This window comes from Grammomys surdaster, unplaced genomic scaffold (assembly GCF_004785775.1).
Source record: "Grammomys surdaster isolate TR1022 unplaced genomic scaffold, NIH_TR_1.0 125974, whole genome shotgun sequence".
In the NCBI taxonomy this organism is placed as follows: Eukaryota; Metazoa; Chordata; class Mammalia; order Rodentia; family Muridae; genus Grammomys; species Grammomys surdaster.
The window spans coordinates 4,950,981-4,965,974 of record NW_021620791.1 but is presented as its reverse complement, the minus strand read 5'-3'; positions in this window follow the sequence as shown (position 1 = coordinate 4,965,974).

Genomic DNA, 14,994 nt, shown 5'->3' with positions numbered 1-14,994 from the left:
CTCTCTCTCTCTCTCTCTCTCTCTCTCTCTCTCTCTCTCTCTCTCTCTCTCTCGTGTGTGTGTGTGTGTGTGTGTGTGTGTGTCTGTATCTACATGTGCTTTTTGTTTGTCTCTGTTTTTTCTATTTATTTGTTAGACTTGCTGTATTCAGGTTTGTTTGGTTTTGTTTAATTTTATATTATGTTAACCATTTTTTGTTGCATGTTTATTTTCTGTTTGTTTTCTAATTAAGTAGAGTGAGAAAGGGTATGGATTTGGGTAGGAGGGTACATGGGGAGGATGTTTTAGGAGTTTAGTGAGGGAAAATAATATCCAAAATATATTGCATAAAAATCTATTTTCAGTAAGAAATAAAGAATATTATCCTGAAAACAAGAATCTCGATAACAGCACAAAAACTTAGGAAAATATGTTCTGAGCTTTGGAAATGGCACACTTCATTTTATGCCTTTTCCTAAGTGGCAGAAAGCATACCCTGTGTTCTCTGTGCTCTTGACAGCAACCTGTATGAGAAATCTTGCTCCAGTCTGGAGTAGGAAGCTTGGCAAATGAGTTTGCCTAATAATAGTATCCTGCATCAGAAGTCTATCAGTCCTTGTTCTATACTTAGGCCTTGCTCAGTAATTAAGGAGTTTTTAATAACCTCATTTGCTATACATATGGTATATCTTTTACTGTCTTCAAAATACACATAATGAAGAGAGGCTTGCATCAGAGATTTACTTAGGTTCCCAGTAAACAACAGATTTCAAAATTTATATTAATTTCTAATGTTACCATAATAATATATTAAATTGGTGGGTGATGTCAATAGAAATAAACTTGTCTGGTGTTTCTGGAGAGTGAAAATCCAAAATCAAGTCATTTGCAGATTTGACTCCCTCTGAGGCCTTTCTCTGCGCCTTGATGGTTGATATCTTCATGTTATAACCTCCCATGTTCTTTTTGCTGCACAATCCCACTCCTTATGTGATATCTCTTCCCCTCATAGGCCATCACTAATACTGGATTATGTCTCTAATTCTAAGATATCATTAAACTTCAATTACCTCTATAAAGACATCAGGAGCAGGTTAGGCCTTTCATGTGTGAACTTTGTCAATAATCCAATCTATAACATATTTCAGAGAACAAAAATGTCAATGTAGGTTTTTGAAACACATAATCCGATATTAGTTGTTAAAAGAAACTTAAGTAAACAAGGAAAAGTGGAGCAATACGAAGCATAAAAAATTACACAGAAGCCAACATTGGGAAAATAAGTTTATAGTATTAGTGATGGTTAGTAATTGAATATGGCAATAAAATTGGTAGTTGTGATGAAACAAAATAACAAAGATAACAGAGGGTGTCCTTAATAAAACATGAAGGGAAAACTTCTATAGGAATATAATAGAATTAAGAACTATCAGTAGAGTCTTAAAATACACATAGCAAAAGTTCTCAGATATGCATGTAACAATTGACCATGACTAATCTTGCTAGAGTCCTGCTTCATTTGTCACATGGATTAACATTGGAAGCTATCCAAATATGAATAAAATCACAGAAAAGCTCATATTGTTAAAGCATGTTTAACCTACCATGTCCATGGTAGAAGAAACTACCCAAGTAGTTCTGAAGAATGACAAAGGATCAGGAGGGGTGAGGCCACTCTTTTGATGAACAGTGGGCCTTAGTATGTGAGAGACAGATAAATATAGATCTGCCAAGAAATAGTACTGAGATGTCACCTGTCTAGTTAGAATTATATTCTATATAATATCCTCAAATAAATAGCATCTTGATTATAGCTCAGCATGCAAATACTTATAACCTATGGAAGAAAATATAAAAGATGTATTTATGAAGTCAGTTTCCTAGGCAAGCATAGTGATATGCACATTTAATGCTGGCACTCAGAAGGCTAGGTCATGGGAAGCAAACTTCCCAGGTGAGACTGTGCTATGTAATAAGACACCATTTCAAAAAAGAAATTAGAAGGATAAACAAAATAAGACTAGTAATTTCTTTTAAAAAATAAGCAAATGGTTAAAAATGTATTTAGAGTAAAACTCAAAAATAAATGATAATAATGTTAGTCTTAAACACATCTAAGTACTTAGAAGAAAAATGGATCAGTATCTAGAACACATAAGACCAAGAATACCTACATGCCAATTAAATTTTGATTACTTGCAAAGAAATAAATAGTAAAACATTTAAATGGAAAATATTGAGATGGGGTGTAGAGCTCACTCCTCACTAAAGAAGCTGCTGCTGCTGCCATTGATTCCTCCTCATCTTCCTCATCATCATCATCGTCCTCCCCATCATCATCATCATCCTTCTTGTCCTCCTTCTCATCCTCCTCCTTCTTGTCCTCCTCATCTTCCTTGTCTTCCTTTTCTTCCTCCTCCTCCCCCTCCTCCTCCTCCTTTTCCTCCTTCTCCTTCTTCTCCTCTTTCTCCTCCTCCTCTTGTTCCCCTTCTTTTTAACTATCAGGAGGAAAGCAAATATATATATATATATATATATATATATATATATATATATATATATATATATATTTATATTTATATTTATATTTATATTTATATTTATATTTATATTTATATTTATATTTATATATGTATATATATTTGTCTGGGAAGACAGCTTAATCATGAAAACACTTGCCTTTAAGCAGGAAGACATGAGTTGATCCTAGAACTCAGGGGAAAATGATGGTGACTTGTGATTACAGAGAGGCAAAGAAGGCAGGTTGCTAGGACTTGCTACTTAGCCAACATAGCTAATTAATGAATTTCAGGCCAGTGAGAGATTCTATGTTAAAAATCAAGGGGATAAGTCCTATGGAATGCCAATCACAATTGTTCTGGGACTTCCACAGGTCTTTGCATGTGTGCTCACACACATCTGTATACATGTGGACACACAGAAAATAATCTGACACATAAGGAATCTTGGGTGACAACTATACATGAAAGGAAAGTAAACATTGATAACCATTTGATAAATGAGCATTAAAACAAGATTCACAACTAGTTGCAGAAGGATAAATACTGAAAAAGTAGACAGAGTACTGTAAGTTCACAGTTTGTAGAGTATTATCAATACTGGGAAATAATTCTTCAATGTGCAAAGTTAATTTGTACTTTAGTCTATGCTTAGCTATCAGTCAATGATGAAATACCCATAGGTAAGCTAGCTGAAAATTAGGAGAGAATTAGAATATGAGAATTCAAGAATGTTGACTGAAAGCATCAGGGATATTTTAAGGTTAACAGACTTGGAAAAGGGAGAGTCATCAGAGGCTGGTTTTGATTTCTGTTCAGAACTAAGAAAGTTATGGAATGATGAAAGAAGGGACTACCAATGTCCCGCATTGATAAATGTACTCCTAACAGGCTTTTCAGAATCCTCAGGTCACATACACACCTAAGTGTGTGGTATTCTTCAAGAGCTTCAACAGTGTGCTTCCATGAGACTGTACCAGAGGAAGAAAAATTGGTGCCAATGTGCCCTTTCTCATGGTGTTCATTCATCATGAGTAATAAAGTCCTTTGTCTCTGAGTCAAGCACTTCCTGTCTTCTTCCAGAATTCATGAAACTTGGGGCATGAGAATTTGTAAGATGTCATACCAGATACATTTCCAAACTTTTAGCAGTTCTTGACAGAGAGGTGTGCAAATTAATTGCTATACAGTTTATGACAATGAGAATAGAAGCAGATATGGAAGAATGTTGTGTGTTAATGTTATAGAATATAAAAATGATGATTAAGATGAAGATAATTAATAAAATATATTTAGTAATACAACTGCAATTATTACAAAGGCATCTGACTGGAGGCAATAGTATATGATTTAGTTTAACATCTATATTAGAACAAAACTGAATTTTAAGTTTCTTTTGTTCAAACAATTTATGGAAGTAGTTGAAAGGGAGCCATGATCTCCCTAGTCTCAAAGGTGGTATAAAGGAATTCCAGTTCATTATAGGAGAAACATGGGCTTCAGTGTAATAGTTAATTATCCATGGACTGAATGGGAAGATTACAGAGACAGAGTGACAGTGGGATTTCAGTTTTATTTAGAGCATTCTAGTTCTAAAAACAAGAAAATTGGAATTAAACATTGTGGCATGTATAATTTCTTAAAAGCAAAAGTTTCACATGGTCTGATGAGAACAACTCATATCAGTTCCTAGTTTAAACAGGAATTAGCTGTTTTGGTTGATACCTGGGCTGGTTCATGACCCCTTGCACATATATAGCAGAGGACTGCCTTGTCTGGCCTTAGTGGGAGAGGATGTGACTAACCCTGTAGAGACTTGTAGCCTTATGGAAAGGGGATATGGGGGAAGGGGAGGTGGGAGTAGTTGGGTGGGTGAGGGGGTTGGGGGTTGGGGGAACACCCTCTTAGAGGTAAAGGGAAGGGGATGTGAGGTGAAGAACTCTTGGATTTGGAATGAGGAAGGGGGCAACATTTGGATTGTAAACAAAGCAATTTAAAAAAAAACAGGAATTAGCTGGGTGGAGTGGTACAGATTTGGAGTCAGAAGAATCAGTGCTAGTTCAAGGTCCACCTGAGCCCCACAAAAAGACTGTGTTTTAAACAAAAGGAAAATCTACATCATGATAGAACAGTGAACTGCAGAAACTCAAGACAGTGCCCTTAGCCTGGATGGCAACCCACTGAAACAGCTTTTCCTGTTGTTACCTGTTATCCATCCTCTCTTTTTCTCTGACCTGTTCATTATAGAATGCTGGTTTTTTTCTTTTCCTATAAAGCAAGTTATGAGTCACACAGAAGAGCACAGGCCTCCTGTACATTTACCATGTGTCATCAAATGTCACACAGCTTAACAGCAAGAATCTTTTCTCATAATGATAAATGCAAAGTTGGGGATTTTAGATTTTTATTTCTGTTAATCCTGAGAAAATTAGTCAACTCAAAGAGCAAAAACCATCTTCTATGCACAGTGAACACCTTACTACTAAACTATCTCACATCTAGATTACTAAAGTTTCCAGTATCATTTAAAAGAATTTTATAACGCATATTTCTGAAATACAAGTATCTAAATAAGATAAACGAAAGTTATGAATGTCTGCAGACTAAAGAGATTTTTCTATTTTCTATGAAATGAAAATAGATCATTGTGTCTGGCCCATGACTACATTCAAATTCAAACTCACATCTTCTGACCTACCAAGTAATAGTAACAATGTAGGTAACTCTAATGTTAATTTTAAAACAAGCATTTACTTAGTGCTAACTGTAGGTCAGATATGACACTAATCCTCTCTCCCAACTTAACTCTTTTAATTCTCAGCTTTGTGAATTTAAAGTCACTAATTTTCCATAGTATAGATAAAGGAGATAGGAGAGGGGGGGAAGGGGAGGGGAGGGGAGGGGAGAGGAGAGGAGAGGAGAGGAGAGGGAGAGGAGAGGAGAGGGGAAGAAGGAGGAGGAGGAGGAGGAAGAGAAGGAGATGTTGATAAAATGGAAATGTAGAGGGAGGGAGGAAAGGGAGACAGATGAGAGGGAGAGAGAGATGAGAGGGAGAGAGAGATGAGAGGGAGAGAGAGATGAGAGGGAGAGAGAGATGAGAGGGAGAGAGAGATGAGAGGGGGAGAGAGAGATGAGAGGGAGAGAGAGATGAGAGGGAGAGAGAGATGAGAGGGAGAGAGAGATGAGAAGGAGAGAGAGAGATGAGAGGGAGAGAGAGATGAGAGGGAGAGAGATGAGAGAGAGAGGGAGAGAGATGAGAGAGAGGGAGAGAGATGAGAGAGAGGGAGAGAGATGAGAGAGAGGGAGAGAGAGAGAGACAGAGAGACAGAGAGACAGAGAGACAGAGAGACAGAGAGACAGAATTCCCCAAAGCTATAGGGACCAGGAAGCTATTTGAGCCCCTTGTCTTGTAGAAATCAGTTGATTTAAAACAGGAGGAATGTGTCCAGTTTTGTTAAGCAATAGAGGGGTCAGCTTTTTAGTTCACTCTAGGAACACTAAATATAAAGATCAGAAGGAAGGAAGATGGTAGTTACTTGACGAAGAAAATGAGAACCAAATCAAAATACCATGGTTTGAATGTCTTCAAAGAGGGGTACATCAGTAACTGTCATGCTGTGACATGTCTACCACTTCTGAAAGTCTACTAAAAAGTGATGCCCACGAGAGATGGGCAGAGTCAGACAATCCAAATTTGCTGTTGAAGGTTCCTGTAAAACGTCGTGGATTCTTCACTTCTTCAGTTCTTCTGTTCTGATTCCAGTACTGATTAATGCCCACAGTGTGGTGTCTCTTCCCACCATTTGTTCATCTTTTATATGAAGTACGAAATGCACATTCATAGCTACCTTGTGAGGAATAGAGATGACTTAAAAGACGGTATTTAGAAAGACTAACTATGTCATATTAAGAGTGTCCTAAACTGGTAGTGTGTGTGTGTGTGTGTGTGTGTGTGTGTGTGTGTGTATAATTGTGTGTGACAGAAAAAGATAACAGATATTTAAGACACAGAGCTCATTATGAATTATTTTTTGTAAAATGCCATTGGTTGTTTATTTTTATGGAATGTGGTATGACACTAGATTTTTCAAAATTTGCATTCGTGTGTCTCTAAGTGTCTCTTTGTGTGGGTGTGCACAGGTGTGTGGTAATCAGTGAAACCAGAAGAAGACATCCAATCCCCTGCAGCTGAAGTTACAGGTAATTGTAACTGCAGGAGCAACAACCACACTTGACTGTTGAGCCACCTCTCCATCCCTCTCACGGGATATCTTAATGGGACATGTATTTATCCTAAATATACTTGGGTCACTGATTTACAAGATGTTAATTTAACAACACACAAAATTTTTTATTCTTAAAATTTTAAGAACTATTATAGTTTGAATATACTTATAAAATGCATTGTAAAGTTTCAAGAAAACTTGATTACATATTTGTTTGACAAGCTTTCTTTCAGAATCAATTTCTGAAAGTTACCACCAAGGTTCTCCATCTATAAACTGAACAATCATTTAGTTCCTGAGGCAAAGCTACAGTGAACACAGAACAAATTGTCCATATTTTTATGTACAAGTAGACATATAACATCATTAAAGACTTATTGCTAGAAAAAATCAAACATAAGAAAAAGTTACAGACCTGAGATTATGCTTATATATTATATTTCACTCTGGATAGTTTTCCTAATATACCTGAGAGATCTTCTCATTCTTCCAGGCTTCTTGATTTCCTATTAAGGACTGCAGGTACAATGCCAGAGAATAATCTGTATATTTAAATACTTGGCATTTCTCATGAATTTTCAAGCCCTATCTGTGCCTGTTCTAAGTGACTTGCTTATTTCTGACCAAATGTCTTCTTTCTTTCCCTTATCCAGGGCCAAAGATTAAGCTCTGTCTTTATGAGATAAAGTAATTCCCTTCCCCATAATCTTGTTGATGATTTCTTATGTGAGGCACTAGGCCAGACTCCACAGATGATAGAATTTTCCTTTAGAATTTATATAATAGTGAGAACAAAAAAAATACCTCTCAATAAAGTGCTTGCAGTGCAAATATAAACACCTGAGTTCTTAGCTTCATGTAAAAGCAGGTGGTGGCACTCTTCAGTAATCCCAGCTCAGGGGTTAGAGACAGGGAAATCCTTGGAGTTTACCAGCCAGTTGGCCTAGCCATGATGGAGAACTCCTGGTTTAGGGAAAGATCCTTTCTCAAAAAACAATGTAAAGAGTGATTGTGAAAATTTCACTGATGTCAGTGTTTGCCCCCAAATACAGAAGCAGATTCCTATACAAGTGCATACATGAAAACATCCCCCTCCACATACACACGATTTAAAAAGCAATTCATCTAATGTGGAGGGCCTGCTAGCTGGGCTCTTCTACCCACTCTCTTAGCTACCAGTGAGTGCTGGATACTAGATTCAAGTAAGCCAGCATCAGATCAAACTGGGACTATTGGCCCCTGGGAAAGGAAGGATGTGGTCTCTAGGTGAAACTGATGGGGATGAGTGTGCAAGGCATCTGTGGCTTCAGGACTTGGTTATTGAGGAGTGATTTTTTTATCCAAAGATGTCCGTTCACTCATTTGGCACAGTATCTTTATCGTGTGTGTGTGTGTGTGTGTGTGTGTGTGTGTGTGTGTGTGTGTTCAGGTGTTGTGTGGGGTTTTTTGTTGTTGTTATTTTGTTTTTTTTTGTTTGAGACAGGGTCTCACTTTGTAGCTTTAGCTGTCCTGAAACTTACTATGTAGACCAGACTGGCCTCAAACTTACAGAGATTCGCCTGCCTCTGTTGCCTAAGTTGTGGTATTAAAGGTATATGTTACCATGCCCAGCTAACTTTATCATCAATCTTAGTGGTGATTGAGATTCTGCAGAAAAAGTACGGCAATTTATTAGCAAATGTTCTAGTTTACTGAGCCATTATCCCATTGTAACTAGAGTTAAAATATGATTAGTTCAGGCAATCTCTTCTTAAAGCAATTTTTAAATTAATGAAGGCATACATATTTAGGTCAGTAATAACACAACAAAAAATTAAAATAATTCTATTATCATAACTTGAAGTTTTTCTAGAAAAAAATAACTACTACTAATTTATAGGTAAAATTGTTTTAAACAACAAAATATAATAATAGGAGAATTGCATGTAAATATAGTTAGTTAATAAATGAGCAAGATTTTGAACCTTATTGTTGTTCTTCTGCCCCAATAATGAATAGGCTAAGACAAAATAATGGAGAAGCACAAGAAAGGGTGATAAATCTGCCTGGGAAAGATATTTTTAGAAAGAATAAGAAGCTAAGTATTTGGCATGAGGACAAAGTGACAAAGAGTAATTTCAAGCAAATGATACATATTCAGTATGTGTTACCTATTATTACTATAATTAAAGGAAGTATCTATATAGCAGATTTTGATAGCATGAGACTAAGGGGCAAAGGAAGAGGCTTAGAGGCAAGAAAAACTGTTGTGCAAAAGAGAAAGGTACAGTATTCCATTGTGCCACCAGAAAATGAGCGATGAGCCAGGACCACTGCAAGATATGATGTGCAAGAAGCTGAGGTAGATTGGCCACAATGGGAAGGGGCTTTAAGGTCAGGATAAAGGGTGTATACATGGATGAAATCCTACTGACTTCAAGAGGTCCTTAACTGGCTTTAGGCTTTTTAGGGACATGATCACTTTTGGATTTTAGGATGGTCAATGATGTGGCAATAGTAAAAAAAAAAAAAAAAACTGTTAGTAAATGCTAAGAGGCTGAGAAAATGTGGGAATCCCTGTTCAGTTTAAGATAACCAAGAATCTGGCAATATTTTTCATGTAGTGCAGGCGAGGCTTTCTATGTTTCTCAGACTGGTCTTATATCCTTGGGTTGATGTAATCTACCTGCCTCAGTCTCCCTTGTGGCTGAATCACAAGGAGGCACCAGCATACTAACTTCAGCCGAAAATGTGACAAGTTATTCTGAAGTTTATGTTTTAGAAGTTTATGTTTAAATCAAACAAAATGTAACACTGTTTTTTGATTGCAATATTGCCTATCACATGAAAAAATGAGCAAGGCATAATCAAACATCCAACTGCAGGGGGCAGAATTATATGAAGAGCCCTATTTGGTGATAGCATAAATAGAATATTATGCACCAAAGTTAGTGAGTATAAATGTAACTATATAAGCAGAGTTGATCCTAGAAATGGGCATTATTACATCTAAACCCTTCCAGGTTGTAGCATTTTAGGAAATATTGCTGCTTGTGGACACACACAAACACAAATATGGCTCTTTCCTTATTACTATGTCATTTTACACCCAAGAATGGAATAAGGGGAGTGATTGCATTCTCCTACCTACCAGCTTTTCCAAGTAACATGAAGGCTTTTCAGAGATTTCAAATGAGGGAAGGAAATGAGACCAAGCACTGGCTATGAAGAGGAGGCTTCAAGGGAGATAGACATGGGGTGGGTGTGATAGCCGAAGATTAGGAGCAGGAATTAGTCAGTCTTGAGGCTTCAGGGAAATGGGACAGCACCTTTGTAACTCCTGTTAAAAATATTTCACTCCCCCTCCTACCTCCTTTCACAAATACCTTAAAACAGTTTTCTAAGAGAGGGATGGAAAATATTATCTTCAGTCATATTTTTTTGCTGTTATTGAAAACTTACAGAGAAAGACCTTACTGAAGAGAGACACAATAATGTAACACAGACCCACAGTTGGTCAAAGGGCAGAGAAGAGACTGCAGAGTGCTTGGCTCTAGTGGAGACATCTATATCACATCCCCTAGTCCCAAGGCTCAGGGAACATTATATGGAAGACAGGAAAGAACATGATAAGCCCGAAAACATGGGTACCTATGAGGAAACAATGATTTGAAGACAAGGAAGCATGATCACATTGATCAAGATACAGCACACTGGAGACAACATACACATACAAACTAAACAAAATCTCAGCATGGAGATGGGAGATGGACGTGAAGTCTAATCTCTAGGTTAGGATCTATTGGCAACTTGTAGCTAGTAGGCAGGAACAGTCTGTTTGCTCTATGGGTGGCCTCTGGTGAGTTGACTGTACTCTGAAGTCCACATATCCAAGAGTAGGTGGGCACCATCAATTGTACTTAATAGATTAAAAAATTTAAAAACACACAAATTTGGGAGAGGTTATGAGAAATGAGGAAGGTATGGATATGATAAAAATATAATGTATTACATCTTAAAAACTAACAAAAATAAGGGGAAATAATATGAATTATTATTTAAAAGATTTTGAACTTTCAATCCAGGTCAGCATCCATTATGTATTTCCCTTGCCTAGTATGCTCTGAAACTTATCACAACTTAATCAGAGAGAGCATAAACTATAAGGAAACACCTTCTCTGCAATTATGAATGTTTATAGCCTAAGTGACAAGAGCTAAAAACCCTGGGGTGGTTGGCTGTAAAGTGGCCATGTGATTCACCCTTTCCAAGGCTCAGGTAGCATGACAGGGAAGAATGGGGAGAGTATGAAAGAGCTAGGGCATGGGGAGCTTTGTTCCAAAACAACATCGGCCATTGTATTTGTGAACTCATTGCTGCTGTGATTATATATGTTCTACATAAGATTGGGCCTCTCGACATTTCGTCATGAAAAGAGGAAGCGCTTACGGGGCCCCACCTATCCCTTGAGGATTATTGACATAATGTTAATGTCGTCTGTGGAGGGGTGTATGACTTTTTTCAATGCTCTAGCCACTGATAGTTACCTATGCTTCTGTAAATAACCTCCTATCTATGCCCATCCAGGCATTTGTAGTTAAACTCAGGAACACACACACACACACACACATACAAACATGGACAGGAAGTAAGAGGGGAGCTTATTGGGAAACAGAAGGATTTCAGGAGGAGGAGAGGGGTCAGCAGATGGTAATGGGGTAAAATGAATAAAGGTTATTTTAAACAAATATGAAACTATCAAAAAGTTAAAAATAAATTTAAAATGCAAGGTTTACACTCATTGTACTGTTCTTAAAGTATTTACAAGAAACTATATGATTAGTATATCCCATGATTACAGTTTCAAAGTTGGAAAATCTAATAAGCATAGCATAAGAAGTCAGGAGAATATGGATATATTTGCAGTTTTGCTGTGTCTTATAACAGATTTTTAGGAAGAAAGGATCAGAGAAAACACATTTAGATATGGAATGAGCAAATCCAAGAGGAATGAGGCAAAAGTATCTGGAAGTATACCAATTCTACAGTTTAGACACATGTCAGGTTTAAGAACTCATCTAGTATAGACCTTTGAGAATCAAGATGTAAAATACCCATCTACAACAGGAAACAGGAAAGTATGTAGAGAAGAGTACATAGGTGTAAAACTGTGGAACATTCCTTTAGTTGCTTGGCTCCTCAGAACCATACATAGTTTTCTTCTTTACACATGTAGAAGTCCCCTACATCTGAGACCAAAGCCAGGAGCAAAAACCTCACCCCCCCCCCACACACACACACCGAAGTTACTAAAGGTATAAATGATGCCCACGTATATCAATGCAGTCATCCCAAAGCATCAAACTACCAGGTGACATACCAGTTAATGAAGGTTCCTGAAAAATTCCGGTAGGAACCATTTTAGGAGTCACTTCAAGATCACTTCAAATCACTTCAGGCAGGAAGAATCTCTGTTTTCTACAGAACCATTAGCTCAGTAAATGGTTGTTGTTTTGAGCTGTTATGTTCCAAGGTGTTTGATTACCTAATAATAGAAACATGGATAGTCTTTATCATTCATGTATAAATTAAAATAACTACTGCAAGTCTTCCAGGTGATAGATCTCCATAGATGGAGGGCATATGCCATAATGATGTACCGGCTTTATTTCTCCATCCTCACACATCTTCACTAAGGGTTTGGAGAAATAGAACCCTTAGTACTTTCTGTGCTTCCCCTCTGATGTTCAGACTTCTATGCATTCGGTTTTTATCAGCATGCATTCCCAAACAGACCAAATAGAGTCAGAGTCAAGCTTACAGGATCTTCTCTTCTGCCCTCGCCCATCTTTCTCTTCTTTGTCTCATTTTCATCTTCAGGATACTCACATTCAGGGCATAGAAATGAAGGATATGAACACAGATAAACCAGGCTGTGGATTTTGTGCTTTCTAATAAGACTTAGCTTAAAAGACCTAGCTACTTCTTGATTCACAATCCTTGTCATTCCTCTCTATTCAAACATGTTTTCTATTCCATTCCATTTGATCTTCTGTCCATGTATCACACATTTGCTAACATATGAAGTCTCATATCTCACATTTGACCTAAGTTTACTGGTAGTAAAGATTATGACTGCAGTATACCTAGGGCCTGGTGACACACAGTAGATTTCCAAGAAGTAGCATGAGAAAGTGGCCGTGGTCACAGATTCTTTCTACATAAGTGGTTCTTCTTGGCATTCTAAGCATAGGACACCACACTGGTTCAATTTTATATATAGTTACAATATCAACTTGAGAATAAGTAAAAAAAATCAGATTTTTACAGATTGCCTGGTTGTTAAAGAGACCATGATAGAATAACTAAACAAATTTCTCGGTGTTTCTTATTACCTTACTATATATCAAGCTTTTCAACTATAAAGTGATTGATTCCACTGCAGGAATCAAAATATTAAAAAACAATGAAAACTTATTTTAACTATGAGTAACTAGTGCTTCCTTGTTATGTTTTCAATAAATATTTGCTGACTTATGTCACAGATCTTAATGTAAAGAACCAACATATATCACTTTATATATCAGTCATCTGCTTGTGAGTATAAAACACCTCAAAACATTGGCTTTAGCAATCAATAATGTGCTCATGATTTTCCATACTAAGAAATTAGGGTATTCTCAGATGGTTCTGCTTGCCTTGCTTAAAGTCACTTTTTGTGGAGCCCAATCACTCTGTAGGGGCTGAGTGGTCTAAGCTTACTTTTCTTGTTCATGCTTCAGGCAAACAATGGTGCTGATTTCTCTTAGGTCTTCAGCTCAGGTGTTCTATGTCCACTCCATGTTACTTTTGTTTTTCCATAAAGCTATTCTTCTTCATGGAAGAGTATAATAATTACCGGAGAAAACCAAACTTGAGCCTAAAATCTCCCTCAAAGATTTGCAAGTAATAAGATGTCACTGCTGACACATTCAGCTGTTCACAGAAATCTTAGGACCGGCCTTAATTACATGGTAAGGGAGACAGTCACAATTTAATATAGAAAATAGTCACATGTAAGGTGGGGAGATGGCTCAGTGGGTAAAGGTGCTTGCAATACAAGTATGTGGACTTGAGTTAAGTTATCCACAACCCACAGAAAAGCCAGGCGTATAGCATGAACAGGTATAATCCTGGTGGTGCTTCCAGATGGTGAGAGACAGAAATGAGAGAACTTTAAGTTCCTGTGCTGCCTAGCCTAGGTTTCACAGCAGAAAAGTAACAGAGGCTCTGTCTCAAACAATATGAAAAGATGAGTACCTATATCTGAACTTATTTCTGATTTCCACACACACACTTGTGGCACACATACACTGATATTAACATATCCACAATAGACCCTTGTACCATATGTACATGCACAAACGTATATACACATAAATGAAACGATCACATTGCAAAGACATGAGAAACTATTCACACTCTCTTTGCTGACTATGCGCTAAATGTGGTCTGTTGTCCTCTGACAAAAAGAACACTACAGGTCTCAGACTGGTTTGTCTCAGCAGTCAGTGATGAACTAATGAAGATCTTAGTCTCTGTTTGGATTTCACAGAATTCAGTCTTTATACAGACTGACAATCTGACTGCAAAACATTTCTCTGATAATGTTCATTTTAACTATTTGTTTGGTTCCTTTCAGCAACATACAGAGCACAAACTTTGAATACAAGGACCTCTGTCCAATAAGAAGGGTGGATTTTAATTATCTTCTAAATCATCACATCCCAAAAGAGACCCCCAATGTGTAGGGATTTTTCTATAATCCATTTATTTTTGTTAAAATATTGAAACTTCCAGTTAAATTTGACAGGATTGCATCCATCAATGTTATCACATCTTTAGGATTGATGTGAGAGTTAAATCTGCCAATGCAGAGAAGTAAGAACTGTGGTTAGCTCCAGGGAGCCTTCAGCCTAAAGAGGGCATTGATTTATACATGGTGATAAGTACCAGAGGCAGAATATGCAACTGCTCTGAATTTCACATTGCTCCATGATCTATGAGTCAATACTAACTCTACTTTCTTTTTATTTTAAGAAACGTTGTGTTTATTTGTTGTATGTGCAGAGCATGTATGCATGAGGGTATACATGCCAGAAATTGACACTGGGTATCTTCCTTAGTTACTCTTGATCTTAGTGTTTTCAATATAATATTCTTTGAGAATTTTGAATATGAATACAATATATTTTGATCAAATTCACCCTCTACTCTTTTCCCAATCTTTACCCCTCTTTCCAATGTTGTTC